This window comes from Aethalodelphis obliquidens, unplaced genomic scaffold (genome assembly GCF_003676395.1).
Source record: "Aethalodelphis obliquidens isolate GAN/ISIS:26980383/991018 unplaced genomic scaffold, ASM367639v1 scaffold2, whole genome shotgun sequence".
Classification (NCBI taxonomy): domain Eukaryota; kingdom Metazoa; phylum Chordata; class Mammalia; order Artiodactyla; family Delphinidae; genus Aethalodelphis; species Aethalodelphis obliquidens.
In genome coordinates, this window is record NW_020837946.1 from 3,298,389 (window position 1) to 3,309,638 (window position 11,250).

An 11,250-nucleotide genomic window follows, 5' to 3' on the forward strand; every position below is an offset into this window, starting at 1 on the left:
TTTGGGGCCAAGCCCAGTGACTTGTGATTTATGTGTCTTCTGCCACGTAGTCCTCCCAACGATGACTAAAGTGGGAACCGTTCGGAGATGACCCGACCGAGGCTGAAAGGGGTTACAGATCTTGCCAAAGCTTGAAGCGGGTGCTGGGATGCAGGCACACAGCTGATGGCCACCTACCAGGTCTCCCTGCCCCCACCCATGCCCTCCCCACCTCTGCCCCCGCCAGGAGAGAGGGCCTCCCTTGATCTGCTCGGGACATCAGGATTTATCTTCTCACAGAAGCAATGCCAGAGCTGATGCTGAGGGGAACCGGAAAAGTGAAAATGGTAACGTACTTTCATACATCATTGGAGGAAGAGACAGCTATGGGTTAACTTGATGACCCATGAACACAGTTTCTATGGGAAAATACATCTCAAGTTCCAAAGGACTGACTTGGAAACAGCCCTGGAGCTTAGCCTGGGACTGTCTGTAACTATAACATTTGTTTAATTTGAATGCGGACCCGACTGGACTTGCTTTTTTCTCACTCTGGTTCCTTCTCTGACTTTTTTCTTTTCCTTATGCTGTGCAAAGACCCTGGGCTTCCTGTTCAAGCTAACTGGCAGGAATCATACTGTCCCTTAGGAGACAGAGCATGCATTTTTGTAAATACCCCCTAGAGATTTATTTCATCGCTATGGAAAATGTAATTCTGTTTTCCTAGGTGATGGCTCTGTTTATGCAGGGACTCCAAGTGGGCTCAAGGCCTGGCCAGATGGTGCCGGATGTGCTCCGTGCAACGTGAGGAGCTGAGGCCTCAGGTACTCCCCGGCCACGTGACTCTCGGCGAGAGCCAGGTCTAGGTGGCTGTGCGGCTGTCCGATCTGCCCACGCCGGGCTGTCCATACAGGACACCCAGTCCTGCTCCTTGGACACCTAAGGTGGTGTTGAGGCAGAGGAGGGCTTGCTGGAGCTGCGATTTGGCTCTTCCAGCGAAGTGTGAGTCAGACCTATTTTTAGCAGTGCCACTCCTCCAGGCGGGCCAGGTTTGACGCTGGGGGCTTTCTGCGTTCGGCATCTCTATTTCCTTGGTCCAACGGCTAGATGGTCTGGGGACTCGGCATTTTCCAGCTGATATTTCTGCACACGTGACTCTTAGCAAGGCTGGCGGTGGAGGGAAGGAACATTAGCCGTTGCAGGAGCTGGTGACATTATGACAGTGAGGTTTGTTGAATGACTCTATGGGTTCTGCCAGCCCGTGGGCAGGCGCAGGCATGGCAAATGGCGAGGCACTTGCTGTATCCCCCACCTGTTCTACCAGTGCCAGACATGACTAGGTGATCAGGATGCTCTCTCTCCCTGTGCTTGGAGAAAGGGGGCTGTGATCAATTAGCAATGGCTGCCGCTGAGGGTGTGGAAGTGCGGGGACCGTGTCCAGCTCTGTGCCTTCTGGGGTGGAGGGTATTTGTCTAAAGTTTAGCTACTGTATGGAATCACTTATATCTGCTCTATTGACGATAGTTTTTTTTAGTGTGTTCAGAGCACTTTAACTTGGGATTCTGCAGAAGCAGACCCCCAGACCAGAGTTTGAGTGCAGGTCGTTTATTTGGGAGGTGGCCCAGAGAAACGGGAGGCCAGGGGGTCAGTGAGGCCGCAGGTGTGGACGCACAGCTTCCCACTGTGGGCCACGGGGGCCTCTCGGAACTGTGTAGACTGTCTCCAGGGTTGTCCCCTCGAGGGGCGAGCAGCGGAGTATTTATTCTGCGTCCCGGCCTGTCATTGGTGGAGGGCTGCTCATGGGTCCCTAGTGCCTCAGCACTTTCGTCCTGCCCTTGAGTGTGAGCCGTTCAGGTTCTTGTTTCCACAGACACAGCCCTCAGGCCGAGAGCTTCCGGGTTCTGGTGGGAAGAAAGGGGTGGTGTGTGCCCGGGGTGAGGGCGGGCACCGTGTCTGCCCCAGGAGAGCAGCTTTGACAGTGTCGTGACAGAGAGCACCGCTCTGGACCCGGATGGTCTGGGGTCAGGCCCCTGCCGCTCCATGTAGCCCTGGGTAGCACCCAGACGCTCTGGCAGGTATCATTCCTGCCCTGTGCCCCAGAGGGCTTTGCTATGGGGGTCAGATGAGGCAATGCCTGTGAAAATGCTTGGTTAAAAGTCTGCATCAAGGTCATTTCCGGCCGCCTGCCTCCCTCCCCTGGGGTCCTCTCCTCCCTGTCACTCTGGGGTATGGCCAATTAGGATCCCCTCATCCCAGCCAGCCACGCTGGGCCAGTGGAGGGCCCCCGCCTCTCGGCCCCAGTGCACGGCCCAAGAAGAGCCAATGCGAGACTTCCTTGGGATTGAGATGTGGGCCCTGGGAGCCAGGAGACCTCTGCTCCTTACTGCAGGGTGCTGTAGCCTGGGGGTGCTGACGGTCACTGTCCCAAGCAGAGCTGAATGGCAGAGCGAGAGAGAGGGACAGACAGACAGACAGAGATGGGGAGAGAGGCCTGATGACCCTGTTTGAGTCGGGATCCAGTTGTCACCGAAACTCATGCCTTTCTTGAACCTTCCTGTTAGGTGAGTCTTTTTGTTCATTGGAACAGGGCTTCTGTGATTGGCAGCGGGAACCCTTCTAACTCAGGATAGAGACACAGGTGCTGGGTCATGGTTGCTGCAACTGGAGGATCTCAGAGCAGCCACTGCCGGACCCTCGTCAGGATGGGGTGGGCCCCAGGTCAGGAGGATTCAGATTCACCAGGTACAGCGGGGGAGACTTTGCAGCTGTCTGTGGGTCCTCCCTTCCCACCCCAGTGCCCCTCGGGGCCAGTGTCTGCGAGCTCCGCCCTTGGGCTCCCCCACCCCTCCCCCCTCCCCCAGGGCTCCTGCCCCACAGTCTCAGGGCTGCTGGTCTCTGTGATTCATGCTCAGCCCTTGAGGAATGAGGAATGAATTCCTGCTGGTGACCTCACAGGCAGCCTCACCCAGGGGGCACGTTCACAGCTTCTTGGTAAAGTCTGGAATTCTCACACTTTCTCCCAAGTAGGCCCCTTGGGAGGACAGGGAAAAGCAGCCCAGACGTCAGGGGTCTGGGCTGGGCGGGCTGGGTGAGACCTCTCTGATGCCTGGTCATCACTCCCCCTTAAAGCGCACGTAAAATTTGCTATCACACAATCCAACGCCATAAAATCTCGCTTTTTGCAGTGACTTTAGTCTGCACTCCCTATACCCTCATCTTTGAGTTCAGTGACCCTCCAGGGCGATGGTGGAGGGTTAGCCCGTGATGCCTCACCTCACCTTGTCCCCCTGGGGGACGAGGACCCTAGTGCCACAAGAAGGCCCGTGTTAAAGGGGGAAGCTGGGGTGGAGGCTGGACTCTCAAACCCCACAGATGAGGCTGCCTGCCCCACTCCCGGGCCCTGTACCTTCCCTGCCTCCCAAAGTCTGACGGCCCTCCTTCCTTCTCTCAGAGACCCTCGCCCCCCCTCCCCCGGGGCAGCCGCAGGCCCAGCCCCTGCCCAGGGCCTCCTGGTCTTCCAGAAACACGAGGTCCCCGCAGCCCTGGGGTTCTGGCCGCTCCAGACTCGTACCCAGTCCCCCCACCCCTGGCACGCTGAGAGGCCTGGCCACCTTTAGGGGAGGGAGGGTGCACGACATTGCCTCGTCTCTGTCCCTGCAGCACAGGGCAGCCTGCGTGGCACCTAAGCAGGGCTGGGCCGAGTCCCCGCAGGGCTGCCTCCCTATATCTCACGTGGGGCTGACGATGCCCTTTCTGACCATAAGATGAGGCAGTTTGAAAAGGCTCAGCTGTCCTGCGAGGGGCCCGAGGGAAGAGGATCTGCCTGGGTGACACCAGGGGGACCCCGGGGCTGCTCAGGGGAAGATGGAAGCTGCCTGCCGGCTGATGAACGGGGAGGGGTTGGGGGTGGCGCAGAGATGCTTCCCAGCGTTGTTCATTTGCCAGAAGGGGCGGGGAGGAAACGGGCTCAGCCGCAGTGGCAGGGGGCCCGCGTTAACAGGGTGGGAGAGGCTGCTGCTTCAGGGCCAGATGCTGGGAGGGGCTCTTTGGGGACCTAATGGTGTGGGGTCCAGAGGGGGGCTCAGGAAGGAGCCCCCTGGCTGGTTGACCTTGGACATCACAGTGGAGAGCCCACTGCTGACCACCCCCAGTACATGGATTTCAAGGACGCTCCCTCCCCCTCCCCACACGCCTCTGCCATCAGACTAGCGGTGGGTCCTGTGTGGTGAAGGGGTGACGACGCCGGGGCACGCTCGTCTGGGTAGTGTTTTGGCCGAGCCCCCCGGGGGTTATCAAGGGGTTGTGTGTGTCCCTACAGTGGCCACAGGGCTGGATGGCGGGTGAAGACATGGCTTTCAGGCTAAGGGCTACCCTGGGCCTACAGGGACCTGGCCTTTCCCGTCCAATCACACTGACCAAGGTGAGCACATCCCACTGGCCAGCACGGAGCTGAGCTTCCACGTTACACATTTAAAACTTTGAGCAGCTCCGTGAGCTAATTACAGACATGAACACGCGTACACCAGCTGATTTTTGACAAAGGTGCAGAGGTAATTTAGCGGGGGAAGGACTCTCCAACAGGTGGCCTGGAGCGACTGGATATCACAGACAGAAAATGAACCTGGACCCATCCTCATACCTTCTACAAAACTCAGCTCAAAGTGGGTTACGATCTGAAATGTAAAACATGAAACCACGACACTCTTAGAAAAACCAGAGGAGGAAATCTTGGGGACCTCGGTCCGGGTGACAAGTTGTTAGATTTGGCCTTAGGAAGTATGATCCCTAAGGAAAAAATGGATAAACTGGACCTCATCAAAATTAAAAACTGCTCTGTGCACGACCCTGGTAAGATGAAAAGACAAGTTACAGAGAGGGAGAAAACGTATGCAGGGGTCCGACCTGACAAAGGCCTAGTGTTAGGACACGGGAAGAACTCCCAAGGGAGAACATCAGCTGAGGGAAGACTCCGGAGATGGGTCTCCTGGGCCCCGCTCTGTCCAGTAGAACTTTCTTTTGTCCAGTATGGGAGCCACGGCCACATGGGCCTCCCTGCCCACCGGGATGGGTCTGAGGGTGGACACCTGGCCCAGGGTCTTGGCTTGAGACCCGACCCAGCCACCAGCACTCGCCGGCCACGTCCAGTGGCCCTCAAACTGATCTGAGAGAGGTGCTCTGTCCCACTTCCCAGTGACGCTAGGACAGTGCCAGCTGGACACTGGGGGACCCTGGCTGCAGCGAGGGCAGCAGGTCCGGGAGGGAGCCTGAGCCTGGCACTCGAGGAGGGATGGGGGCTTCGCCTCCCCCCTGCATGGCAGCCACGTGAGCGTGCGGGGGCAGAGACTGCCCGGCCGGGTGGTGTCCTGCTCCTTCTGGCTGGCCCTGCTGCTGCCGTTGCTGTGCAGTTGGGGCGGACAAAGGCCTGGCTTGGGAAAGGGGGGGGTGTCGGGGAGGCTCCTAGCCCCCCTTCGCTGCAGCTAACCCCTCTCTGACGTCGGCCTCATCACCCCCCCTCAGAGATGAGGTACAGGGCTTGCTGGCCAGTCAGCCCCTGGCTGTCCTGATGCCAGACCCTGCACCTCCTTGGGCCTGTTCTGTGATCACGCTTATGCTTTTCCCAACACTGCGAGGCCAGCTTTAAGGAATGTTTTTAGCAGAAAAGTATCGTCTATTCACGTGGTATGAAAATGGCCTGAGTTTGTTTCACTCTGGGATTTAGAAAGTTACGACTTTATGGTACCCTGGAGCCCAGGACTCAGATGGCCACCGTCCCTCCTGGTGGGCCTGGTCTGGGAAGGTCTTGCCCCCTGACTCTGGCCTGGCCTTCCCTACCAGGCAGCCAGTGTGACCCCCCGAGAGTGGAGTTGGACCTCATGTCTTCTCTGCCGGGGGTCTTGAGGCCTCTCCCCTCACTCAGAGCCACGGCTGGGCCTCCACGCGCCTCTGGGGCTGTGTTCCTTCATGCCCCCACCTTCTGGAACTTTCCATGTCATTACTCAGCCAGGCCCCAGACCCCTCACAGGCCTCACGTCAGTTGGGCTCCCCCCTGGATGGAGCCTGCATGAGGGCTGGGGTCTGGGCCTGTCCCCATTCCCCAGGGCGTTACAGAGCCGTACCTGACACGGGGCAGGTCCTCGATATGGGGACACGTGTGTGAGGAACAGATGGTCACACCGAGGGCTGAGCACGTGGCACCACATGCCACGTGTGTCACAAGGAGAGTCAACTTGATGGCATCAGAAGAGGCGGGTGGGTGTGCCCCGGGCGGGAGCTCGGAGGACTGTCTGGTGCGTTAACGAGTGATTTTCCAGGCTGGCTGTGTGTGTTTCGTGTCATTTATGGAGGAAGCAGCAGTGGCCAGGGAACTGATGGAAGTTCAGCCTCACCAGGAAACTGGAAGCCACGGCGCTGTGCCTCCTCCGAGCCAACTCCGTGACCACGAGCATCTCCTGCTGAGTCCCTGCGGGGTGCTTCAGCATGGCCGGGGCCAAGCGGGAAACACTCGGGTTTCCTGAAAAAGCTCTTTAAAGCTTCGACCAAAGTGCTAATCTGGACGATCTTGACGTGGATGTTGGGAAACTGGGGTGAGATGTCGAGGATTCCGCGGGGGCCGCCAGCACACGTGCTGTTTCTCCAGGATCACGTATGTCACGTATGACATGTTCCTTAGCTGACATCTAAGGCAGAGAGTGGGGGGGGCAAGGGGGACAGGAGGAGAGACAGAGGCTTCGAGAGCCTCTGCGGAGGAAGGTCAAGGCCTCAACAGCACCCTGCTCTCCAGCCCAGAAGCCCAGAACTCCGAGGGTCCCCTGGATCAGACTGGCTCTCACCCTGTCACGGGAGGGAGAAGACAAGGAACAGTTGAATAAATACAACTTTCCACTGGAAAATGGGCCTCAGACATATCATGTTATTCCCATTTTTTTTTTTAAAGTATGAAGATAATTCTCCACATCTTGGCTTCTGAAGGGGGTTGTATTTCCCTTCTCTTCTGCGTGTTCTTTTCCAGCCTGGTAAATGTCTGCTTAGATTAGGGATAAGGAGGACCACATGAGCGAGGAAACTTCCAGACTTGGGGGTGGTGCCTGGCTGCCTCACACCCCAGCCCCCCGCCTCATCTGGGCCGGGCCTGACCCGGACTCGTGGCCTCCCTGTTGCTGTCTTGGCCTGGGTGGGCCCCAGGGGTGCTGCTCTACAGCCCCCATCAGTCCAAGCCACTCAGCTGTGCCGCCCTTTGGCTTACGACGGGGTACAATCAATACAGCCCTGCGTCAGGATCTCTGCTTGTAACTCTAACGTCCTGGGGAAACTGGGTGTCGCTGGTAGCCCATGCCTTGAACATGGTGCACCTCGCCCTGAACCCCAGTTTTCTCAAGCAGCCCCTCCCAAGGGCAGGCCTAAAATAAAATACTGTAATGAAACGGCCCCCCTCGCCAGCCCAGACAACCCCCTGCCCATACCCTGTCTTGGGAGGGTGGTGAGGGTCCTGAGTTCCTTGTCTAGCCCCTCCCTGGGGAGAGGACACCCTGAAGGTCACAGCCGTGTGGTCCTTGCCCCGTGAGGTACTGGGACAAGTGCCCGGCCAGGAGCAGCTGGGGACCCTCCCTCCTGCCTGGTCATCCAGGTGGCCGGGGTCTCCCCACTCAGTTTGTCACCTGCTTGGGCAGATGGCAAGGAGACAGTGAGGCTCGTACATGCAGGGAAAGCTGGACAGGTGACCCCGAGTTGGGGGAGAGTCACCGCTTGAGAAGCTGGGGTGCAGCGGAGGACCGCTGCCGGGCTCCCGGCTGGGATGCCATCGTGAGGGGTGGGTAGGGGGCAGCGATCTTCCCCGTTTGCTTCTCCCGTGTGTCCTCAGGGATGAGAACAGTTCAAGCCTCGTCGGATCGACACGTAAACGATGTCCCAGCACCTCCTGTTCCAAAGCAAGTCTAGACTAAAAGAAAGGTGTGTGGATGATTAAAGAAAAATCCCTTGGGAGCTGGAGTTCAGCCTCCCTCTACTCACTGATTCCAGGCATCCCGCTTGACCTTCAGACCTCAGTTTCCCTGTTGGGAAACCGTGGGAACAACAGCCGGCCGCATCGCTGTTGCTGGAGGGCGTTGGGGGAGGAGGGATTCCAGGGCTCGGGGTGGGGAAGCAGCCACGGGCCAAGTAAACACGGTTACTTGCTGTTCACCAGGGAAGCGGTAGCGGGGCTGGGTCTCCCATCACTGTCCAATCAGTCACCCGGGGCTGCTGACGTTTCTTGGTGGAAAAGATGGTGAACACGCGGAGCCTAGGGAGCTGGGACACAGCCTCCCCAGGAAACCTCCGGGAGGTTTCAGGTGGAGCCCACCTGAAGCCAGATCGGGCGGCGGGCGGGGGGCAGCGCCTGGAGGGGGCAGGTCGTCAGGGAGCCAGGCCCCGTCTGCTCTGGCTCCCATTTTGAAATTGACAGCTGTGCGACTGGAAGAGGGAAGACCAAATCTGACTCCATATGGGGTCTGTTTCTTTTACTTTAACCTTGGTATTCTATTGCTTTGGCTTCCAGGTAGGAATGTTGCCTAGTGCCTGAAATATACAGGATAGCCCGTTCTCAAGGCTGACCTTTAAGGATGTAACACTTTTCCATTCATATAAAAATAAAAAGTTGGGGGTCGGAGAATAACATGTGTCTTGTGTCTTGTTGGAGGTTTACGGGGACATCGTGACCTAGCCTACCACGCCCCTCCCTCATGTTGCCTTTAAAAATGCTTTGTTGAAACCTTCCGGGAGCTGGGGGTGTTTGGGGCATGAGCCACCTGTCTCCTTGCATCGCCCTGCAGTAACCCTTTCTCTGCTCCAGACTCCAGCATTTCAGTGCTGTTTGGCTTTGCTGTGCGTGGGGCACATGAACTGCTGTTTGGTGACACACATAAGATCATTTACTTCCAAAGAATAATCTACCCTCGGCTCAGTAATCTGGATTTTCCCATGTCGTTTGCATTTCGAGGACTCTATGTCACCTCAGGAATAATTAATATACTGAAGTGTCATTAAAGCCTGTGAACTTTGATAGAATTAGTAACACACACATTCGCATTTTTTTTTCCTTATTTGAAAAAATAAAGCCTCTTGGCAAAACCCCTAATACAGGGACTTCTCTGGTGGTCCAGTTGTTAAGACTCCGTGTTCCCAATGCCGGGGGAGCGCAGGTTCGATCCCTGGTCGGGGAACTAAGGTCCCGAATGCTGCATGGCATGGCCAAAAAAATAAAAAAGAAAGAAAAAACCCCACCCAAACCATAATGTAACAGTGTCAGGAAATGAAGCACTTTCAGTGGCTGTTTCTGATTATAATGATTTCAGGTTTTTTTAGTTATTCTGCTCCAAATGTTTATCTTTACACTTTGCTCTGGTGTGAAGAGGCTCTATTTATAAAACAATATAAGAAAAACGGTTTTATGTGGAGACTGAACTCTTTCATAACTGAGGCAATTAATATGCAATGATATTAAGCTTTCGTCTATATGACTTCTACATCATTAGCTAGAAATTAGCCTGCATGACTTGCCATAAAATTTCTTTTTCCTCCTCCCTGAGGAAGGAATGTTTTTATTTGGAAAGTCTAACAGAGGGATGAAAACAAAACCACATGTAGTTTTGCGTATCACAGACCCTCTGCTGAAAGGAATAAAGTTGAGAGAGTCCCCAGCACCATGGGTTACGAAGGCTACAGGCACGGGTGCAGAGAGGATTTTATTTTTTGAAGAAACACATGATTTTTTGTGATATCAACCAAGAAAAGAAATCTGAATATTTATTATTCTAATTGGATGAGTTCATCTTCCACAGTTTCAAAATCCCAGTTTCAATACAATAATTTGTCAAGCCCAGGTCTGCCTCTATGCATTCTTTCCTTCCACAGATATGTGAGTGCCTACGGAGTGTCTAGCCACGTGTTAGAGGCCAGAGGCTGATACAACAGATGAAGTCCCTGCCCTGGGTCAGGGGGCTGATGGTCTGGTGGAGGAGAAAGAAGAACAAAGAAACAAATGCATTGCCACTGAGTCCAAACTGTTCTGCTCACCACACCTGCTCACCACAGGACAGGACAATAATTTGGGAGACCAGTTGCTGCGGCAAGGAGTAGTGACTTTATCGGGAAAGCCAGCAGACCGAGAAGACAGCAGACTCGTCTCAAGGAACCATCTTATCCCAGTCAGAATTCAGGCTTCTTTTATACTAAAAAGGGAAGGGGCGTGGTTGGTCCTGGCAAACTTCTTGGTGCCGGAATCCTTTGTTCTTGCAGCTGCTCCCCTAGGTCAGGTCACGGTGCTCCTGTAAACCTCCAACAAAACCAATGTTATATTCTGTTCTGCCCCTTTTTATCTCCATAGGAGTGGAAACGTGTTATACTCTTAAAGATCAGAGCCTTGAGATGGGCTCTCCTGCATATTTCAGGCTCTAGGCAACATACTTTTACAAAAGGTGCAGAGCCAGCCTGACTCAGCACAGGCAACAGAGCACAAAGGTTCAAGTCAAAGAAAGAGATTCAACATGGAGTCAGATTTGTTGTTCCCCCTTACAACATCAAGAGGAAACCTTCGGATAGCGATAAGTGCTCTGAGGTGAGAAGGTGGGGGGCGGGTCCCTTCTACGGGGCAGGGGGGTCTCACTCACCAAGGTCACACCATGTGCTGTTAGCAGGCTGTGGCTGAGCACGTGGGGTCCTGACCCAGGCCTGTTCCTGCAGCTGTGGGACCCTCTCCAATGGAGACTTTGGTTCTCAGACTTCCCGGTGGTCTGGTCGAAACTTTCTTGGAACAGGTGGAGCTGGAGGCTCCTCCATCCTCTTCTCCTTTCACGGGTGTCACACCAGCATCCCAGCCTGCAGGGGCCCCACCTCCCGCTGCCCCCTCCCCTTGCCTTCATCCACAGTGCCCCCCAGTGACTCCTACACATTTAATCTCTTCTCGGCCTCAGCTTCTTGAAAGGACTGGACCAACAGAGCCTGTTAGGAAAAAATACGAATATTTAAAAAGTGTGTCATGGCAGGAACATAAAAACGACAACCACCGTTGGTTGGAAACATCTGATCCCTATCGATTTCCAAGTTGGCTCAAGGCTGCTTGCATGTTTCATCTTATTGTCAAGCTGACACCCTGACAGAGTGTCTTCCCTCCCTCCTTCTCTCCCCCAGCAGGAAACAGGGTCCTGGCCAAGCTTGCCTCCCTGTGGTTTGTATCTTGCTTTCTTGGTAGGGTCACCAGCCTCTACCCATCCCCTGAATATCTTTGCTGCATTTCAG